The 17,766-nt window shown below is 40.1% G+C and overlaps 1 pseudogene; it reads left to right on the plus strand.

Annotated features, from left to right (window-relative positions):
• LOC126144955 (glutathione S-transferase-like) overlaps positions 1–17,766 on the plus strand; it is a 68,239-nt pseudogene that overhangs the window by 13,768 nt on the left and 36,705 nt on the right.

Genomic DNA, 17,766 nt, shown 5'->3' on the forward strand with positions numbered 1-17,766 from the left:
TATTGATGTCATGTGCTATATTTCTATCTATTTATTCTTATTTCATGAGAAAGTGCAAATGTTTTTGTCCTAGAAAAGATTTTGTTTGTCTTGGAGACCCTATGAACAAGACTAAAAATATAATCTTGAAAATACTACCGTCAGACACTCACAAACCATCAATTAAACAATTATATTTCGTATAACAAACGTAGTAATAGTGTTTTTGCGTGCAGCAGTGCACTTGATAGATTTCCATCACAACTAACTTCCTTTATTCTCAACAAAACACAAACCCTTCTTTCTACGGTTGCAGAAATAACTTGTTCTTCTTCCTGCCAGACATCGCTAATTTGACCCCTTACTGTTTAAGTTTTAAGCTTGTTTTGACCATGCTGACTGAAATTGTGAAGTTAGAAGAAACCTGCGGCACCTGCCAACTTTTGGGAGCGAATATTAATATTTTCAAATTTCAGTACTTGCAAAAACTCAAGTATTTTTCTTCAACTCACTTAGCAGTAGGTCATCATAATCTGCACAGCAGTGGAACTGTTGATCATTAGAATTTTTCTGTACAGATGATGATGATGATGATGATGAGCGTTTGGCGTCATTGGCCGGGAGGCCCCTCGCGGGGCAGGTCCGGCCGCCTTGGCGCAGGTCTTATTACATTCGGCGCCACATTGGGCGACCTGCACGCCGGATGGGGATGAAATGATGATGAACACAACACAACACCCAGTCCCTGAGCGCAGAAAATCTCCGACCCAGCCGGGAATCGAACCCGGGCCCGGAGGACGGCAATCCGTCACGCTGACCACTCAGCTACTGGGGCGGACGGTACAGATGTTTTGTCTTAACCTCAGCAGAAACTGAAAATTGTCTACAAATTTCAGGATGTACAGGACAAAACTTAAGCTTTATTAAATTTCTGAATCTAATTTCGGAACTTTCTTTTATTTTAAAGGAGAATGGCAAAGATTTGACAAACTTGAATTAAAATTCTCTGCAATTTCCGGTTATCCATGACCATCAGCATCTGAAACCTTTGATAAGAGTAACAGAATATTCAATTTCTTACGAACTCGTTCTGACATATTGAGTATTTTTTTTATATATTTCTAATTCAGCCGCTCTTCCTTTTCCTGGTGCAAGTAAGCCCTTTTTAATGCAAAATGATTCCAACAGTGAATTTGCAAAAAAAAAAAAAAAAAAAGAAAAGAAAAGAAACTAAATGAGAATTAAAGAGTCAATGAAAACAACTAATTGTGTGATGTAGTAAATCAGGGCCAACATCTGGGTCCAACTGTCTTGCAAACAATAATTTAAGATGGACATCATACACTGAAAAGCCTTTAAGCTACCTAGTAAACAAACCAATTTCATTTTATTGCATGCTTGAGAAATAAGTTGGCAACATATTGACCAGTATCTCCTTGGAGTTCAAGGTATATCACTGCAGTCTTGCTATACACTGAAATCCGCACAGCTGTAGCTTGCTGCTTGAGGAGCCAGAACAACATGGCGCATCCCATTGAAAGAGTGGAGTATCATGTCGCAATTTGTTTTCCACATTTTGAGGGGGAACAATACTGCGACAATCCATGCTCATTTGGCGAAAGTGTATGGCAACAATCCACCATTAATGGAACAGTGCTTAGGTGATACAAACTCTTCCAGTGTAGCAGAACAAGGCTGAATGGCAAAGAACGAAGTGACCGAGGAGGGCAAGGACCCAACCATCAATGGGCAAGGTGATGAGTGTTTCTTGTGACTGCCATTGGGTTAAAGTGTCAGCGGAGCGTACTACCAAAATCAGCTGATGAGGTTGTGGGAGGTTGTCAAGATGAAGTGCAAGAAACTTTCCAACATGGTATATTTGCTTCATGAAGCATACCAGCTCATTATGCACTGGATTCATCATACACGTTGCTTCTTTATGCTGTACAATTCTGCCTCACTTCCCTGTATTCTTCTGACATGGCAGCCAGTGACTTCTTCCATTTCCTTCAGATGGAGGAACCATTGCGTTCAGGCATTTCCAGAACGACAAAGAGGTGATATTCATGCTGGAACTTTTCCTGAACACAAAAGTGCAGACACATACAGCTGTTGGGAACAATGTGTTTCATTGACAGATGAATTTGTAAAGAAGGGCTAACACTCACAACAATTATACCCCGAACGACCATGCTGCTGTCGACAATTAAAACACAATTGGGGGGGGGGGGTCTGGAAACAAATGTGTGTGGTACTTGAAGAAGTACGTCTGTACAATTATCTACGGGTGAGTGGAAGCTTGCTCTCTTTCGAGAATTGGTCGGCCGGAGTGGCCGCGCGGTTCTAGGCGCTACAGTCTGGAACCGCGCGACCGCTACGGTCGCAGGTTTGAACCTTGCCTCGGGCGTGGATGTGTGTGATGTCCTTAGGTTAGTTATGTTTAAGTAGTTCTCAGTTCTAGGGGACTGATGACCTCAGAAGTTAAGTTCAAATGGCTCTGAGCACTATAGGACTTAACTGCTGTGGTCATCAGTCCCCCAGAACTTAGAACTACTTAAACCTAACTAACCTAAGGACATCACACACATCTATGCCCGAGGCAGGATTCGAACCTGCGACCGTAGCGGTCACGCGGTTCCAGACTGTAGCGCCTAGAACCGCACGCCCACTCCAGCCGGCAGAAGTTAAGTCCCATAGTGCTCAGAGTCATTTGAACCATTTGAACCTCCGAGAATTTTAACCAAAATATTTGTCACTTTTTAATCAAATAACACAGTGACAGATGTTAACTTTTGGTGGGTGTAAGCTACCTCTAAACTTCGTGCATCCAGACAGAGTAGGTCTGGAGATATGTAATCCACTACGTACGTATGTCCAATACTTGTGTAATCATCTGTTAGTGAGTGATCTCCCGTTCTTTTTTTAACTATTTCCATCCTGGATGCCCATTGCCTTAATACACTCTCCAGTCACACTAATGTCACCACTTGTCAGAAGCCTGGGTATTGTCCCCAAGGATGGATGCACACATGCGTTGATCCATTGTGGCTTCGAAAATGACGAGATCACCCAGGAAATGCCATGAAAACATTCCCCATACCTTAACCCTCCCTCCTCCGACCTGGACCCTTGGGACTAATGTTCCAGGGTGTTTGCTTTCAGATGTTTCACGCCGTACACGACAACGGCCATCTGTCTGACGGAGCACAAACGTGATTCGTCTGAAAATGCCACCTGTCGCGATTCACCGATGTCCTGTTGCTGTTGTTGAGGAGACATTGCTGGCAGTCCCAGGGCTCATATGGGCTGTCACGTCTATTCGCCCGAACGCATCGCAGTCATCATTCACCCCTGCCATCCGTGGCCCGTAGTGCATCGCAGTTACTTGGCGCTGGTTTTCGATAGCGCCATTTTGCTGTGCACGGTATACTTTAACCACGGCGGCACACAAACAGTTTAAAAACTTAGCCACTTCAGACATTCTGCCACGCTTGGTCCAAAAGCCAATTATCATGCCCTTTTGGACGTTGGCCACAGTATGACAACGACCTCACTGATTTATGCATCCCCGCGACACGCTTCGGTAGCTCTGATGGCAGAGCACTTGCCCGCGAAAGGCAAAGGTCCCGTGTTCGAGTCTCGGTCGGGCACACAGTTTTAATCTGCCAGGAAGTTTCATACTCTCCACTGTTAGTGCTGCCACCAGTCGTCTGTGAGCGATTACAGTATGGCACACTGATGTCGAACATAGGCAACGGTCACATTAATGTGACTGGAGAGTGTAATATTTTGGTTATGAACAGATGCAAATGAAAAGTAAAAATACTAGCAAACAAACAAAATTACAAAATCTAAAAACACTAAAATCTCTGGCTTCTATACTCTATACTAATATGTTAAAGACAAGTTGTTTAACATCGTTACCAAAAACCTCGAAAAGTATTTGACCGTATGAAACTTCCTGGAAGATTAAAACTGTGTGTCAGATTGAGACTCGAACTCGAGACCCGAGTTCGAGTCTCGGTCTGGCACACAGTTTTAATCTGCGAGGAAGTTTCATATCAGCACACGCTCCGCTGCCGAGTGAAAATCTCATTTTGGATTATTTGACCGATTTACTTCAAATTTTTACACCATGCTCTAATAAATTGTCGGACGGACCTCAGCTACTTATTTTTTAAAGGTATATGATATTTAAATGTATATATAATAGATAAATGTGGAACACTGTCAACAGAAATCTTGAAAGATTCTCGACTAATTTACTTCAGTTTTTTTAAACCGTACTCTAATAATCGTTCAGATGGACATGGACTACATATTTTTAGGATTGCGTACCTCAGTCGGTAGAAACGGAACGCATGTAGGATCACTTTTTTGTCCGTCTGTCTGCCTGTCTGTCTGTCCTACCCTTTTTCCTAGAAACCCTTAGACGTATTACGTTCAAATTTACGTTACTTAATAAGGTCTATGGTCCCTTGGCGGTGTAAAATATTGATGCTTCTTAGTCAATGCAATAAAAAACCAGACTATTTATGTCACGTATTTTTATACTCACAAACTCACTCATCAAAAAGCTACAAGATACTTCCCGTTCGCCTAGAATCATAAAATTTGGCAAGAAGCAAGGTTTCACAGTAAAATCAAAGGAAAAATCCAGAAACTGTAAATTTGTAGTTATATCTCACGGAAAATGTTTTTGTCGTTTGTTATCGCACTGTCTGTCTGTCCGTCTGTTTGCTAAAACCCCTTTCTCTCAGGAACGATTAAAAAGTATCACGTTGAAATTTGTGTCACGTACTAAGGTCTGTTGGTCCCTTGGCGAAGTAAAACATTGCAGCTTCTAAGTCAATACAATCAAACTATACGGCCATTTACGTCACATATTTTGTTACTCACAAACTTACTCGTCAAAACCTGTAGGGTACTTGCCGTTGACCTAGAATGATGAAATTCGGCAAGAAGCAAGGTGTCACATTACAAGTAAAGCAAAAAAAAAAATTCGAAAATTGTTAATTTGTAAGTATATCACACGAAAAAAGTTTCTATCGTCGTTTATTATTCAGCATCAAGCTTGAAATCTAATCAATAGTAGTTCTCCATCCACGTTGACTGGGTCGCAATGCTAAAAGTCAAACATCGGGCAAGGAATGGCTTTATTGCTCATATGGCGCGTTTGGGAAATTATCCATCGTCACATACCCAGGCGCGATTAATGCACATACATAGATACGGCGTTTCAAGTCGTGTGTGAAAAATACATTCACAGACATCTTGAAACGCTATATCTACGTGTAGCAATCGCTTCTCTATATCTGACGATAAATAAAGTCCAAAGCGCTTCACATGAGCTATAAAGTCATTCCTTAACTGATGTTTGACTTTTACCATTGCCATCCAGGCAGCCTCAATTGAGAACTATTGATTATTATAATATAGGTCGTTTGCGTCCTGTATGACTTTGTCACAATTTTGTTATTGACATTAAAACATTCTCCAAAATCGTGGAATCCCTTGGACTGATATCTTGCAAGTATCAATGTCGATAACAGGCAAAAATTATCGAGGGCCTCGACTCTCGAAATGGACGAACTGTCTATATACACTGATCAGCCAGAACATTATGACCACCGACCTACTGTCGATATAAACGCTTCTACGGGAAAGCAGCGTCACTTGGCGAGGAGTGATTGCTAGTCAGACACGCACGGTACCTCTTGTACCAGTGGGCGTGCTGTCCGTATGTAGAATGGGGAAGGCGCGGGGTCCATTTGAGTTTGAACGAGAGCAGATTGTGAAGGCCAGAGGCTCGGCATGAGCGTTTCGGAAACTGCACGATTTGTCGGGCGTTCGAGGAGTGTTGTGCTGAGTGTCTTCAACACCAGGCGAAACCAAGGGGAAACCATGTCCAGACGTCGCGGGATTGGCCGGGCACCCCTCATTACAGATGTCGGACGTCGTAGGCTGGTAAAAAAGGACAGGCGGCGAACTGTGGTGGAACTAACACCGACTTTAATGGTGGGAAGAGTACGTGTGTGTACACACAGTACACAGAACACTCCTAACAATGAGCCTCCGCAGCCGACGACCCATGCGTGTGCCAATGTTAACACCACGACATTGACAACTACAACTGAAATGAGCACGTGACCACTGGCATTGGACGTCGTCGGCGCAGTGGCAGAGCGTTGCAAGCCCTGATAAAATACTGGTAGGAGGGCGCGAATCCGTTGAGGGGGACAGCTCCTTGACTCGTGTACTGCAGGAAGGACAGAAGCTGGCGGCAGCTCCATTAGGCTCTGGGAAACATTCACATGGGCATCCAATGGTCCAGTTTAGCTCGTGCAAGGCACTATGACTGTCAATAAGTATTGTACACTGGTTGAAGACCACGTACAGCCCTTCATGACGATCATGGTTTCCTATGGCAGTGGCATTTTTCAACAAGATAAAGGGCCACGTCACAAGGGCAGGAGCATCATGGAGTGCTTCGAGGAACACAGTGGCGAGTTCCTGTTGTAATGCATGTAAACCATTAGACAAATTGTTTCTCCCATATACATTCTTTCTGCCTGCATTTAATTTAAACATAGATTGTATACAAAGTAATGTTCTGTTTTGTTTTCTTCATCAGCATCAGTTTTACAGAAAACGGGAAAGTTGTATTTATGGCTTATGGGTTTTTGATTAGAAGACTACAACGGAATATGATTCATCAAAACTTTGTAATTCTACCCATTTTTAGATTAAAACTAAGCGATATACTGTCATTGAAGTTACTATCCTCTGAGAGTCATCAGCTGGCGAGGTCTCTCTCATATCCTGTACATCAATGATCCCAACTTCAGTTCCCAATCAACAACAAACAATGCTCATCAGAGAGAGGAGAGAAGAGCAGATGGACAAGAAGGGTCAAGGAAATGGACATGGAGGAGAAGGACAGAGAAATGGAGGGGGGTAGGAGAGATAGGGGGGAGTGGCACACAGAGAGACGGGTGGAGGAGGAGATGGAGAAAGGGGGGGGGGGGGGAGGAGATGGACAGAGATTCGGAGAAGGTGTTTGGGTTGGATATCTAGTTCCCATACGTATTTAGCAATTGTGAAGCACTGTCGCGTTTGATAGCATTAAATATGAAAACAATTTCCAAGTATTTTATAGTTCATTTTATAAAATGGTACCCGTGGTCTAGGGGTGCTGGCACGGTAGCTCAACGTTTTATGTCTATGGTTCGGTTGGCCTCTGTAATAAAAAAACAAGTGAGGTATTTAGCAATCAACTCGAATCAGTGTCATGTGACGTCTGTTCATACCAAATGCCAGCAAATATGATAAAAATGAAGGAAGAAAAAGGGGTAGCGTCTTTAACTAGTAATGAAAATGTTTTTGAGACTCAGGTTCGAAACCCGCCACTGGCTAAATTCTGAATAAAAGTTATCAGCAGTGGCAGCGGAAGACTTAAGAAGTTACCCTCATTCTGCCAACGGCCTTGTCAAAGAGAACGGAAGAGCAGACAGAGTTTCAGGGCACTCTATTGCCTTTGGGGTGTGAAAACTGCCCCTAAAAGGCGAAAGAATAAGCAATGATCAACGGCATGATGATGCAGAAGGCAATGGAAACCACTGCATTAAAGACACATAATATGTATCTACAGGACATGTGGCGTGAAACTGAAAAAGTGTCATGATGATCTCTCCATTGGCAAAAGATTCAGGACTAGCCCTCATTCGGTTCTCCAGGACGATACTGCCAAGGGGAAGGTGACCTTGATAAAAAGATTGAATAACCATCGAAAGGGTAACGTTCCATGGTCCGGCGCGTGAAATGTAACGTGTTTGAACCTGATAGATAACCTAGAAAATATGAAAAGGGAAATGCAGATGCTCAATCTACATATAGTGGGGTCAGTGAAGTGAAACGTAAAGGAGATGAGGATTTCTGGTCAGACGAATATGTGGTAACATCAGTAGCAGCAGAAAATGAGGTAAAAGGAGTAGGTTTCGTTATGAATGGGAAAGTAGGCCAGAGAGGAAGTTACTGTGAACATATCAGTGATAGGGTTGTTCTCATCAGAATCGACAGCAAACGTACACTTACAATTACAGTTCAGGTATACATGCAGAGGTTGCAAGCAGAGGATGAGTAATACAGAAAATGTAGGAGGATACTGAACAGGTACTTCAGTAACTAAAGGGATATGAAAATCTTATAGTCATGAGGGCCTGGAATGTAGTTGCAGGAGAGGGAGTAGAAGAAAAAGTTCGGGAGAACATGGGCTTGGTAGTAGGAACGAGGGAGGACTAAAGCTAATTGAGTTCTGCAACAAATATCAGTAATAGCGAATACTCTATTCAAGAATCACAAGAGGAGGAGGTAACTTGGCAAAGGCTGGGAGATACGGGAAGATTTCATTTAGATTACATCATGTCCAGGCAGAGATTCCAAAATCAGATATTGGATTGTAAGGAATACCCAGGAGCAGATATAAACTCAGATCTAAATTTAGTAATGGTAAAGAGTAGGCTGAAGTTTCAGAGACGATTCAGGAAGAATCAGTGAGCAAAGAAGTGGTATATGGGAGGACCAAGGAATGAACGGTTACGCTTGAAGTTCTCTGAGTCTACAGATTCTATAGATACTACAGTAACGAATAGCTCAACAGGCAGTTCAGCTGTAGAGGAATGGACATCTCGAAAAATGGAAATCACAGAAGTTGGACAGAAAAACACAGGTACAAGTAGGGTAACTGCAAAGAATACATGGGTAACAGAACAAATACTTCAGCTGATCGACGAAAGAAGGAAGTAAAAAAAAATGTGCATGGAAATTCAGGAATACAGAAATGCAAGTCACTTAGGAATGAAGTACCGAGAAATAAGATGTACAGGAAAGCCAAGGAAAATTGGCTGCACGAAAAATGTGAATAAACCAAAACAGAAAGGACTGAATAAACATATTAAAAACTCAGAACAACCTTCGGTGAAATGAAAAGCAATGGCAGTAACATTAAGAGTGCAATGGGAATTCCACTGTTAAATGCAGAGGAGAGAGTGGATAGGTGAAAAGAGAACATTGAAGGCCTCTACGGGGGATGTCGTTACATCGTTACAGAAGAAGAAACAAGAGTCGACAGAGGAGAGAGAGGGGATCCGGTATTAGAATAAGAATTTGAAAGAGCTTTGTACAATTTAAGATCAAATAAGGCATAAAAGATAGATGAAATTCCCTCGGAATTTGTAAAACAATTGGGGGAATTGGTAATAAAATGACTATTCGCGTTGGTGTAGAATGTGTGAGACTGACGATACATCATCAGACTTTCGGAGAAACATCATACACTCAATTCCTAAGGCTGCAAAAGCTAACAAATGGGAGAATTATCGTACCGTCAAATTAAGAGCTCCTTCATCCAAGTTTATGACATGAAAAATATAAACAAAAATGGAAAAGAAAATTGAGGATCTGTTAGATTACCATCAGTTTGGCTTTAGGAAAGGTAATCGCACTAAAGAGGCAGTTCAGCCGTTGTGGCTATTAGTAAAAAGGAAGACTGAAGAAAAATCAAGACAAATTCATAGAATTTGCCGACCTGGAGAAAGTATTCGACAGTGTACTCATGAAATAGTGCAAGATGGTCGAAATTATAAGAAAAATAGGGGTAAGTTTTAGGGAAAGATAATATACAGCACAACATGTGAAAGAACCAGGAGGAAACAGTAAGACTGGAAGAACGAGAACTAAGCGCTCAAATTCAAAGCAATGTAAGACAGGGATGTAGTTTTTCGCTCCGACTATTCAAGCTATAAATCTAAGAAATAGTGACGGAAATAAAAGAAAGGTTCAGTAGCCTGATTAAAATTTTAGATTAAAAGATGTCAATGATAAAATGTGCTGATTACATTTCTATCCTCAGTGAAAATGAAGAAGAATTACAGAATTTTTTGAATGGAATGAAGAGCCTAATGAGTACAGAATATGGATTGAGAGAAAATTAATGATAGACGAAAGTAACGAATAGTAGCAGAAATGAGGAAAGTGAGAGATTTAACATCAGAAATGATCTTGAAGCAGATGAATTTAAGGAATTCTACTACTGAGGCAACAAAAAACACATGATGGACGGAGCAAGGAGGGAATAATAGGCTAGCACTGGCAAAAACGGTATTCCTGGCCAAGAGAAGCCCTCTAGTATCAAACATAAGCCTTAATTTGAGGAAAACGTTCTGAGACTGTAGGTTTGGAGCACAGTATAGTAATTAATCATGGACTGTGACAAAACTGGAACGGAAGAGAAGTGAAGCATTTGTGAAGTGTGCTACAGAAGAATTTTGAAAACTGGGTGGATTGATAAGGTAAATAATGAGAAGATTCACTGCTATATATATGTATAGGGAGGTCCATTGACTTTATGCATTGAAGCAAATGGGGACAATTTTGAACAATTTCTTCGTGGCTGATTTCATTAATTAAGAACCCCAAAACTATGATAGGCTAGGGAACTCATTCTAATCAAGAACACCAACATATTAAAGGCAAGGGGATTAACACTAATGAAGCACCCCAACATGTGAGATGCAAGGGGAATCACATTAATGAAGCACCCCATAGGAACATCATTCTACTGCGTCCATATCGTTGTTCCTGGGTAACGCGAAAGTAGGATACAGTAAATTTTGTACAAAAATTGCTTAATTTGGCGTAACGAAAGAATTGGTGCACATTTTGCACCATTTTGATGCGTCCGTCTCGGATCATTCTACATAAATATGAGTTCTTCCCAATTTTAATTTTTCTCAACTTCAGCGCCACCTGTCATCGTTTAAAAAACGGTTTCAGACACAATTTGATTACTTTTTTATGGAGAATCCGAATCTGCAATAAAAAATAGGTGTTTCCGTTTAAGATTTAAAAGTTACTCCCCGCCCCACCCAAGGGGGCGGGCGCTAGAGGTCACATGTAGTATCATTTGATGTCCCCCTCTGAGCTTACGAACTTGTCTTACCCACTATTTAGACCCAGTGTATAGTTTTCGAGATAATCTCATCCGAAACTTCAGATGAACCACCCTGTGTATGTTGTTGTTGTCTTCAGGCCAGAGACTGGTTTGATGCATCTCTCCATGCTACTCTATACTGTGCAAGCTTCTTCATCTCCCAGTACCTACTGTAACCTATATCCTTCTGAATCTGCTTAGTGTATTCATCCCTTGGTCTCCCTCTACGATTTTTACCCTCCACGCTGCCCTCCAAAACCAAACTAGCGATCCCTTGATGCCTCAACAAGTGTCCTACCAACCGATCCCTTCTTCTAGTGAAGTTGTGCCACAAATTCCTTTTCTCCCCAATTCCATTCAGTATCCCCTCATTAGTTACGTGATCTACCGGTCTAATCCTCAGCATTCTTCTATAGCACCAAATTTCGAAGGCTTCTATTCTTTTGTCGTCTAAACTATTTATCGTCCATGTTTCACTTCTATACATGGTTACACTCCACAAAAATACTTTCAGAAACGACTTCCTGACATTTAAATCTATTCTCGAAGTTAACAAATTTCTCTTCTTCAGAAACGCTTTCCTTGCCATTGCCAGTCTACATTTTATATCATCTCTACCTCTCTACTTCGAACATCATTTGCTCGCCAAATAGCAAAACTCATTTACTATCTTGAGTGTCTCATTTCATAATCTAAATCCCTCAGCATCACCCAATTTAATTTGACTACGTTCCATTATCGTCGTTTTGCTTTTGTTGGTGTTTATCTTATATCGTCCTTTCAAGCCACCGTCCATTCCATTCAGCTGCTTTTCCAGGTCCTTTGCTGTCTCTGACATAATTACAATGTCATCGGCGAACCTCAAAGTTGTTATTTCTTCTCCATGTATTTTAATTCCCACTCCGAATTTTTATTTTGTTTCCTTTACTGCTTGCTCAATATACAGGTTGAATAACCTCGGGGATAAGCTACAATCCTGCCTGACTCCCTTCTCAAACAGTGCTTCCCGCTCATGCCCCTCGACTCTTATAACTGCCATCTGGTTTCTGTACGAACTGTAAATAGCCTGTCCCTCCCTGTATTTTACCCCTGCCAACTCCAGAATTCGAAAAAGAGTATTCCAGTCAACATTGTCAAAAGCTTTCTCTAAGTCTACAATTGCTAGAAACGTAGGTTTTCCTTTCCTTAATCTATCTTCTATGATAAGTCGTAGAGTCAGTACTGCCTCACGTGTTCCAACATTTCTATGGAATCCAAACTGATCTTTCCCGAGGTCGGCTTCTACCAGTTTTTCCATTCGTCTATAAAGAATTCGTGTTAGTATATTTCAGGCGTGATTTATTAAACTGATAGTTCGGTAATTTCCACACCTGTCAGCACCAGCTTTGTTTGGGATTGGAATCATTATATTCTTCTTGAAGCCTGAGGGTATTTCGTCTGTCTCATACATCTTGCTCACCAGATAGTAGAGTTTTGTCAGGGCTGGCTCTCCCAATGCTATCAGGAGTTCTAATGGAATGTTGTCTACTCCTGGGGCCTTGTTTCGACTTAGATCTTTCAGTGCTCTGTCAAACTCCTCTCGCAGTATCATATCTCCCATTTCGTCTTCATCTACATGCTCTTCCATTTCCATAATATTGTCCTCAAGTACATCGCCCTTGTATAGACTCTCTATATACTGCTTACACTTTTTTGTTTTACCTTCTTGGCTTAAAACTGGGTTTCCATCTGAGCTCTTGATATTCACACAAGTGGTTCTCTTTTCTCCAAAGGTCTTTTTAATTTTCCTGTAGGCAGTACCTATCTCAGCCCTAGTGATATATGCCTCTACATCCGTAGATTTGTCCTCTAGCCATCCCTGCTTAGTCATTTTGCAGTTCCCGTTTATCTAATTTTTGAGACGCTTGTATTCCTTTTTGCCAGCTTCGTTTAATGCATTTTTATATTTTCTCCTTTCATCAATTAAATTCAATATTTCGTCTGTTACCCAAGGATGTCTACTAACCCTCGTCCTTTTACCTACGTGATCCTGTGCTGCTATTACTATTTCATCTCTGAAAGCTACCCATTCTTCATCTACTGTATTTATTTCCCCCAGTCTTGTCAGTCGTTCCCTAATGCTCTCCCTGAAGCTCTCTACAACCTCTGGTTCTGACAGTTTATCCAAGTCCCATCTTCTTATAAAAAATGGTTCAAATGGCTCTGAGCACTATGGGACTCAACTGCTGTGGTCATAAGTCCCCTAGAACTTAGAACTACTTAAACCTAACTAACCTAAGGACAGCACACAACACCCAGCCATCACGAGGCAGAGAAAATCCCTGACCCCGCCGGGAATCGAACCCGGGAACCCGGGCGTGGGAAGCGAGAACGCTACCGCACGACCACGAGATGCGGGCCCATCTTCTTAAATTACCACCTTTTTGCAGTCTCTTCAGTTTTAATCTACAGTTTATAACCATTAGATGGTGGTCAGACTGCACATCTGCCCCTGGAAATGTCTTACAATTTAAAACCTGGTTCCTAAATCTCTGTCTCACCATTATATAATTTATCTGAAACCTTCCAGTATCTTCAGGCCTCTGCCATGCATACAATCGTCTTTCGTGATTCTTGAACCAAGTGTTAAGTATGATTTACGCTTTGTGCAAAATTCTACCAAGCAGCTTCCTCTTTCGTTCCTTACCCCTATTCCATATTCATCTACTACGTTTCCATCTCTTCCTTTTCCTACTATCGAATTCCAGTTACCCATGACTATTAAATTTTCGTCTCCCTTCACTATCTGAATAATTTCTTTTTTCTCATCACACATTTCATTAAGATCTTCGTCATCTGCGGAGCTAGTTGGCGTATAAACTTGTACTACTGTGGTAGGGTGAGCTTCGTGTCTATTTTGGCCACAATAATGCATTCACTATGCTGTTTGTAGTAGCTTACCCGCATTCCTATTTTTGTTTTTTTCGTTATTAAACCTACTCCTGCATCACCCCTATTTGATTTTGTATTTATAATCCTATAGTCATCTGACGAGATGTCTTGTTCCTCCTGCAATCAAACGTCACTAATTCCCACTATATCTAACTTTAACCTATCCATTTCCCTTTTTAAATTTTCTAATCGACCTTCCCGATTAAGGGATCTGATATTCCACACTCCAATCCGCAAAACACCAGTTTTCTTTCTACTGATAACGACGTCTTCCTGAGTAGTCCCCGCCTGGAGATCCGAATGGGGGGCTATTTTGCCTCCAGAGGAAGCCATCACCATTTAACCATACGGTAAATTGTATGCCCTCGGGAAAAATTACCCCCCTTGCTTTCAACCGTTCGCAGTACCAGCACAGTTAGGCCGTTTTGGTTAGTGTTATAAGGCCAGATCAGTCAGTCATCCAGACTGTTGCCCCTGCAACTACTGAAAAGGCTGCTGCCCTTCTTCAGGAACCACACGTTTGTCTGGCCTCTCATCAGATTGTGGTTGTACATACAGTACGGCTATCTGTATCACTGAGGCATGCATGCCTCCCCACCAACGGCAAAGTCGATGGTTCACAGGGGGTATATATATTATCTCTTTTATAAAAAGTGTTGGTACCAATTAGCAATACAACATCAAATTATGTACACATTTTATGTGGTTTTTACATTTTAATTTCTAGCATACTCATGCATACGTTTTGGCAGAATTGATAGCAAGCAGCTTTCTTTACATAACTATTAAATAGTGCTCAATGTACGTTGTTTATTTAATAATTATGCAACCACAACATGGTTAACAAAATCGTCAGAACTGCTTTACCCAAATTTTGAACTCATGCAGCACAAAAATGGTATAAGACACAAACATGAAACTGTAACAGTGTGAAGAGCTCAAAACGTTGTCCACTTAATCCAGATATCTCGTTTACATTGCTTCTAGTTTCAGTTTAAGCTCTCTTATAGTTTGCCGAAAATATTGTTGAGATCGCATGACCTTAACAGCGCTCCATCGAAACCCCGAGTTAGTTGCATTTGGAACTTAAAATTTAGTTTTATAATATAGGTACCATCTATGCAAGATAACATTCAGATTTTAAATAATTGGATCCATTTGATCTGAGCTGGCCCAATAAGAATAAATGCCATACCATGTCGCATGAAATTGTTTCTAAGGGATACAACAAGTGAAGATCCTCATAAATTTTCGAGCAGGCATTAACAAAATGTATCATATTACTTTCAACCAATTTTTTATTTATTATTTATTTTATTTTCAACAATTTTTTTGACTGGAAATGTTCTTTGCAATACTGTACTTTTTATTTATATTTCGCTTTGCGTACAGTCATCAAGTGAGGAGTTTTGGAAATGTCATATTGTGCACTAAGGTTTAGCATGTATCATTGTTTCCCTCCCTTTTCAGTAACTAACTTTCTATGAACTATTTACAAAACTGCTTTTTATTACTGACTGTGGTAATAATAAAATCTGTTACTCACAATTAATAATATGTATGATAAGGTTGTGAATAGTTGTAACTAATGGAAGGCGCCATTTGTCTTTAATCGGTTGGATATTATAAGCATTTTAAAAAATTCGTTAGCTGATAGTGGCCACATAATACAGGGAATATCTTTTATTCTACGTTTCCCAAATCAGGTCATGCTAGTGGTGCCATTACAAGTTTGACTTCTTAGAAATTTATTAGCAGATTTTTAGAATATGCTATATAGTAATGCAATATTTCGGTAAACATGCAAGTCTGATTTTGGCTTTCTAAGAAGTCAAAACCAGTAATAATATAGTTTGTGTGGTCTGAGATTGGGAAGATACAATAAAATAATTTGGTTTACAAGGTGGTTACTTAGGCAGTATCCTTATAGTCGAGTCAGTGTAAGAAGACGCCTAACTGTTGACAGTTTCAGCAGCAAACTGCAAATGGCTGCAGGTGAAAACAGTCCTCAACAATAGAGCTGCCCCCAACACTGCCAGTGCCATAGACATATTTAAAAAATTTTGTTGCACAGCTGGTTAAGGTACATTTGCAAAGCTACCATGCCAAGCCCATTGCATTTGTCAGGGACCTTCGTGTACTGACTTGACTACAGTCTATGTAACTGAAATATATTTTCACTTTGCTTCAGGTAACAAAATATATTTATTGCAGAACATGAATGTCCATGATAATAAGTATGATAGTGAGTCAGTTTGAGTAATTTTTTAAAAAAGGTGTTTTAAACAATGCAAATAGGTATTCAGAAACGGTTATGATGAAGAAGAATATCAATCGTTTTTCCATATTATGTTAGTCATTGCTATGTTTTGAATTTTGTCTCTCATTAAGGTAGGTGAGGTAGATAGTATATGGAAAGATATGAATTATAGCCAATGTAAATAACAATAAATAATACTATGTTTTTTATTTATGTTAAACGCTCATACAATCGTCTGTTTCAGTTTTTTATTTTTAAATATGAATTAGTTCCAGATGGCACCAAAATGTAAATTAACTTACTTCAATGCTAAGGGAACTGCTGAACCAATACGTTTTCTTTTGTTCTACGGAAAGATAGAGTTTGAGGATGTCCGTATTGAACCTCTAGAGAAGTGGAGCTCAATGAAAACTTGTAAGTATGATATCTGAATTAATGCATCCATCATTTACAAAATTTCTTTTCTGTGTTCATATAGTCATACAAAGCAAACACAGCCCATTTAATCAAATGTATCTAAGCAACTTACATATGCTGATATTATTCGAGAAAGGAGAAATATTCACAATCAAAGCAAGTCATCAAGCAGCATACTGTCTCACAAAACACTCTTAATCCTTGTAACAAAGATACTGAACACACAAGATTGTGTTAGTGCATGCTCTGATGAAGAATTTTAGTTCTATGGCTCAGCTACATCTGTATTTTGATGCTCAGCATGTTGCCTGTATAGATAATGGTTACCTTTCCCATTTATAGTTATATAAAAAGCTAAAAATAGAATTTTTATATGAAACAGATGCCTCAAATGTAACAGTCGTTCAGCTGTTGATAGGAGTTGTACTGCAGATTTTGGTTTTCGAGGATTAGCAGTATTGCATGAATCAGTTCAAAGAGTCTTCTAATATTTATTGGCATATCGACTGAGTAATATGACTGAATTTTACCAGCCAAAAGAGCTTTTTAAAGAAATGCCAGAACCAGAGTGAAGAAGTATTAAACCTTGCTAGTCCTTGTACTTTATATGTGTAGCTAATCTGGCTTTATAACATCTTCATAAAAACCAGGTTAACATCAGACTGTGTTTAACAGTGAACTACTTATTGAACTCTGGCAATATTATTTTCCTTATTTTTATCAGTCTCACTCTCTTTATTTCTACTGGACCTAATGTGATGATTCCCATAGGAGGAATGTAGTAGAACAGTTGGCAGTAAACATTAATGATGATACAAACTGATCTGCTGCAGAATTCATCCAAAAAGTAAGTAAGTTCTTTGTCTTATTTATGTATTATCAGTGGCTCAGCACTGCAACTATTCAGTGAGTTGTTACCTCTACACATCAGATTATTTAAATGTGAAGTGACTATAAAAATTCTGCTACAACTTTATTTAGAGAAAAAAATGTTGAGACAGGAATGCAGGACTTAATTTTGACAAAAAGTTGCATTACCATACCTTGAGGTGGCACATGTACACAAGGATTTAAGTTAAAGCTACGATGTGAATGGCTACTCAACAACAGAATTTGTGTTTCATTATCTTCAACTCTGATTACTGGAGAAATATCTACAACTATATTTATAGTGAGTCAAAGACAACTC

Source organism: Schistocerca cancellata, chromosome 2 (assembly GCF_023864275.1).
Source record: "Schistocerca cancellata isolate TAMUIC-IGC-003103 chromosome 2, iqSchCanc2.1, whole genome shotgun sequence".
In the NCBI taxonomy this organism is placed as follows: domain Eukaryota; kingdom Metazoa; phylum Arthropoda; class Insecta; order Orthoptera; family Acrididae; genus Schistocerca; species Schistocerca cancellata.